Source organism: Vipera ursinii (assembly GCF_947247035.1).
Source record: "Vipera ursinii genome assembly, chromosome: 4".
Classification (NCBI taxonomy): domain Eukaryota; kingdom Metazoa; phylum Chordata; class Lepidosauria; order Squamata; family Viperidae; genus Vipera; species Vipera ursinii.
The window spans coordinates 30079916-30085915 of NC_139514.1; positions in this window are offsets into that span (position 1 = coordinate 30079916).

Here is a 6000-nt window from a genome sequence, read left to right on the forward strand (position 1 = left end):
ACTGCTCCTGTAACTGTTCATCATGTGTTTTGGTCTTCAGATCCCTAATTATCATTGTTGTTCTCTGCACTCTTTCTATAGTCTCAACATCTTCTTGGGGTCATGTTGACCAGAACTGGATACAGTATTCCAAAGGTGGTCTTACCAAGGCACTATATAGTGATACTAATGCTTCATGTGATCTTAAGAGTATCCCTCTGTTGATGCAGCCTAGGACTGTATTTTTTTTTGGCAGCTGCAGCAAACTGCTGGCTCATACTTAAATGGATGTCCTCTAGTCCAGGGTTTTTCAACCAGTGGTACGGGTACCACCTGTGGTACATTGGCACCTGGCAGGTGGTACACAACCATCCTAGAAAAGTGGTTGCGGGGGAGGGGAATGAGCTGAATCGGTGGCAGCACCGCACAAGCCTGAGCGAGAGACGGCTGGAGCTGCAGGGCTGTCAGGGCTCAGCGGAAGTGCCAGGATCAGCACCAGGCTCCAGCTGGAGCTCGGTGCTGATCCTGGTGCTTCTGCTGAGCCCAGAAGCGCCAATCAGCTGGAATGTTGCAGCATCCCCAGGGTCTTGTGATTTACATTCAGATGCTTGGCAACTGATTCATATTTATGACGGTTACAGTGTCCCAGGGTCATGTGAAGTGACCGAAACCTGCTGCAAACACCCAGCAGAGGGGGGGAAATACAAACCAAATACCACCCCATCCCACCCCCGCTGCCAATCCTCAACAGAAATGCTCACAACAATGAAAACCTTGGACAAGAGGAGGAGCACTGCCGGGCAGGCAGGCAGGTGTCTTGCTCGGCTGTGGCTTGGGGTGCACTTTATTCAGTGCCATTGTAACTTCGAACAGTCACTAAGCAAACTGTTGTAAGTCGAGGACTACCTAAACTTCATCACTTTTTTCCTTTTTTTTGGGTCAAGTTTTTGACACTTTGCTAGGCAACTGGTGGTACTTGGATGTTGCCATATCCTAAAAGTGGTACAATGGGTGAAAAGCCGAGCTAGAATAGCGATTCCCAACCTTTCCAGCTTGATGTGGGGGGGAATGTGAATGTCAGGCGTAGGCGTGCATATACAGCTCCATTTCTGCGAGCAGTGGGCGCTTGCACCCTCCAGTCATGTGAATGGAGCTTCCCGCATGGAGTATTTGCACTTGCATGTGAAGCTTGTCATGCAAGCAGCAGGTACTTGCGCTTGTGTGTGAAGCTCATTGCGCAAATGGAGCTTTGAAAGCAAGCACAAGGGCCTGCTGCACATGCAAGTGGAGCTTCGCGCACGTGCGCACTTACCCATCTCTCCCATGGCCCCAGTAGCGGGCTGCGGTCCGGCAGTTGGGGACCCTTGAGCTAAAAGGCTATGACATTGCTTCGTGCCTATTTCAGTGCTTATAACACACGAAGCAAGAGGAAACTCAAAGGATGGGCTAATGGAAGAGTGTTGGCACACTCGTAGCCCAGGACAGAAAACTCTTCCATTACATCCAGGAGATAATTGCCAGAAACAGAGCCACAGCTATTGGATTCTTTCCAGGACCATTGCTGAGCACCAGGTGACTTATGATATACTATCTATAGCAGGGGTCTTCAAACTTGGTCCTTTTATGACTTGTGGACTTCAACTCCCAGAATTCCTCAGCCAGGAATTCTGGGAGATGAAGTCCACAAATCGTTAAAGGGCCAGGTTTGAAGACCCCTGATCTATAGCATTCACTGGGTTCACCACAGGTGTCGAGCTAAAGTTACACTTCTCCGTTTGGGAATGGAGAAGGCAGTTACACTCCTAATCACTGCATTTAAGTGCTGTGATAAGGTTTGCTCTTGTTCACTTACCTGTTCTCCTCCCAACACTGACATACTTTCACCTTGCTAATAGAAGCAGGAACTTTTCTAGTGACTAGAGACTTTTAGATCAATGAATACAAACAACTTTAATGCTAGCAGCCTTCAGGCTAATGAACTAGTTCTTACATAGCATTTGTGAAAATCCGACTTATGACTAACCACGTCAGATGTTGCAGAGTGTCTATTTCTATACCAGAAACTCATCATTCCAGCTCTCCATATGCTTGTCGTCATGTGGCCAAAATAGATCCACAGACAGAAGAGAAGCATCAAGTCTAAACAAACCCCTATTTGCTAACATAAAATATGACACTTTTCCAGATTTTTCTTTTTATTTTGTACTGAAATTCTAAACAAATGAAATGATTTAAATTACATAGTAATGTTTTGTTATCAAACATATTCCCAAAGACTGGTGGAAAAAGTATTAAAAAGTATCAAAAAATTAATTATGTTAAGTATTCAGTTATTTCTTTATTGGATTTATAAACTTCTCAATATCATTACAAGCTCTGGATGGCTCAGCCATCCACTCTAGACCTATGCTTGGGAGATTTATTTATTTATTTATCTATTTTATTGGATTTATATACTGCCCTTTCCTGAAGGACTCAGGGCGGTTTACAGGGTATTTAAAACAAGAAATACAAAAGTTAAAAACAATTAAAAAAATTATATCAATCCCTGAAAAAAGTAAAAACCCCAATTAATTTAATTGCTTAAATAAGAGCAAGGTGGGATTTATGGGTGGTATCATTCCAAAGGGCAGGTGCTACGATAGAGATGACCCAGTTTGGGGTTCCATCAGATTGCACTGCTTAATTGTTAGGACCCAGAGCATGCCAACTCTATTACATCATATTGGACAGACAGCAACCACAGAAAACAGACAGTCCCTCAGACAACCAAGCCTGATGCCATGAAAGGTTTTATACTTGAATTGCACTTGAAAGCCTACTAGTAACCAACACAAGTCACAAAACAGAGATTTTAAAGATATGCAGTGGTATGTCAGTAACTGACTATGCTTACTCCATTCTGTACCAGTTGAAGTCCCACGTAGAATGCAGTGTAACAGTTCAGGCATGAAGCAACAAAGCATGTATCTTAAGGGCCTGCTAGTCTGGGTATGGGCACAACTGTCATGCTCAATGGATTTGTGAAATGCCTCCCAGGTCAGAGTGGTCACTTGTTCCTCCAACCACATACTAGTCCTGAAAGAGGAAATGCAACTCATGGTCTTAAGGCAGGGGTTTCCAGTCCCTGGTCTGCAGACCTGTACTGGTCTGTGGCCTGTTGGGTACTGGGTTGCACAAGTGGTGGGTGCACACGCAAAACTCCATTTGTGTAAGCAGCAGGCACACATGTGAAACCATCCCCTCCCCCCCTTGCCACCACTGCTGGTCTGTGGAGCCAGAAAGGTTGGCGACGGCTGGTGTAGGGTATCAAAATTTGCTGAGAGCTCAAGAACTGGGAGAGTTGTTTATATCTCCAAAAAGAGAATCCCCATGCTTCCAGGCTCACTCAGGTCTTGATTATACATAGAAAAGCAGTTTGGTGTAGTGGTTAAGGTGCTTGCCTAGAAACCAGGAGACTGTGAATTCTAGATCTCCCTTAGTCATAAAAGCCAGCGGGGTGACTTCAGACCATGTGAGGGAATGAACTGGGGTTGCTATCTGCTTGTTTGAAAAGCAGCTGCAGTCATGCAGACAAGCCGTCCCCCTCTCTCCCCTAGGCATTCATTCATTCATTCATTCATTCATTCATTCATTCATTCATTCATTCATATCCTCAGAACTCCACTCCCAGGCATTTGAACCAGTGTTCCAGCTGCCTGGCTAATGGAGCCAAACCCTGATGTTTTCAAGGACATACAGCAATAGCTTAACTCCACCCGGTCTTTTGAGCTTACAAAAGCATAAGCTGAGCGGAAAATAAGAGGTGCATGTCCTAGGAAAAATAAAGGCAAATGGCCTACAGATGAAGCTGAGGCAGTATCTGTAGACAGGCAACTATTACAAGAAGGGAAGAGTCCTTTCAACTGCCAGGACCCCAAGTTATGATGAGCAGCACAGCTTGGTGGGAGTCCTGCCAGGAGCTTTGCCTGCAGCAATTACAAATGAAGCAACCTACTCCCAACTAGTACAATAATGTCTTGAAGGCAAAGATTGTTATGTTACTTTATAGACTTGGAGACTTTTGTGTAAACTATTAACAGACTGAATATTAACAGACTGAAGACATCTTTACGTGGAACAGCTGAATGCTTAGGGAAATCAAGGGTCTGATCACCTCATCTTGTCAGCCCTTCAAAATAAACCAGGTCATTAGATCCTTGGTGGCCTTAGAAAATTAAAGCTATAATTGTTAACATTTTTATTTATAACCATATGGTTTTAGTAACAGAAACCTGAAAATCTAAAAGCACTTTCTCAATGCTTTGTTAAATTACATTTCTGCTTTGGAGTCAAAATATTTTTATCTGACTGTTGTCTTGTTTACAGATCTTCTCCTGGTCCTCAAAATTATATCTACAGTTTGTTACAGGTCTTAGGGATGAATAGCGAGGGCTGGAAGATAGGAAGATTTTAATACTGGGCTCACCATCTCCAGCTAGTCCTCCACTTCCTACCCTAGCATGATCTCGACTGAACTGCATACTGTCTCGTGTGCCAATCTCACCACCTCTTCCAAGGTCATGAAGCACAAACATTCTCAACCTCTTAGTAACCATATTAATTACTCTACTCAGCAGTGTCCACACCCATCCATTCCTATTCACCACCCACCCATTCGCATTCATTACCCACTTTTTTCCTCTTCCCTGTCCCTTGCCTAAGAACACAGATCATACTGAGGGATTCCACTCCATAGAAAATGAAAGATGGAGATTCAATGTTGAAAATACCTGGCAAATCAGATATACATGTTAACAGAAACCTGGCTGAAATATGAGACCAGAGTAGGTTGAGGTTGATAAGAAACAGACCCTTAATTCTATTCAGCTCCCACTACACAAGAACATTCTACTAGTGCTTTAGGTTACCATTTGTAGAAACTTCCAAGTAGGTTAAAAAAAAATCTGATAACCAAAGGCCACCAATATTCTTCCTGGTAGATGCACTCTGCTCACCAAAATTGAAAGGAAAGAAACTTCCAGTACAAGAATCACTGACACATCTTGACAGTCTATACAGGATCACATCGCTGCTCCTCTCTGGGACTGGCCCAGGGGTCCAGCAAGACACCACAAGAACATTGGTGAAATTAGTGAAAGTTTCCCCATCGCGTAATAGTCAACTCTCAAGTACTGTCACACATCCGCCTGTCTTCCCTTCCTGACTGACACATATTCCCAGTGCATTCACCAATAACATGCCACTACAGGACCAGAACCAACTTCAGGAGAGTGAGGGAGATAAAGGTAAGGTGTAAGCTCCCTTTTAGTGGATCCTCAATGATCAAACATTGTTGTATCCTCTATCCTAGGGGTAGGCAACCTCGGCTCTTTTATGACTCATGGACTTCAACTCCCAGAATTCCTGAGTCAGTTATGCTGACTCAGGAATTCTGGAAGTTGAAGTCCATGAGTCATAAAAGAGCCAAGGTTGCCTACCCCTGCTCTATCTCATCCATTAAAAATCCACCTGCAAAACAGTACCTCAACAATAGGCCCCATATTTCCATCATCATCATTATATGGTTTACTCTTCCTTTGAAATATGGCTGTTTAAATTGACAAATGATAGAAGCCAGTTTCCACAGTGAACAATGTTACAATACTGTATATCTGTTCATAATTTCTACAGAGATGTTATATCTATAATTAAGATAAATTAATGCAAAAAGGATGGGGCTTCATATGTTTTCTAACTCACCCATATTTGATCTCCCTCCTATCATAAACTTTACTGTGATTAGAGGCTTCCACACAAACAGAAATCCTGGTTTAGCAAGAGCCCTGACTTCATAAACAATTCTACTACCATTCAAGTACCTTTTGTTGATTTTCCTACTCAGTCTAGAGAAGGTAGTGATATCAGAGGAGGTATGGTGGATGCAAAGAATCTGAAGGCAGGGTATTAATCAAAGTCATATACTCTGTCCCGGTACAATAGTTTAGGACCCAGACTCCTCAGCCACTTTGTAAAGACTTA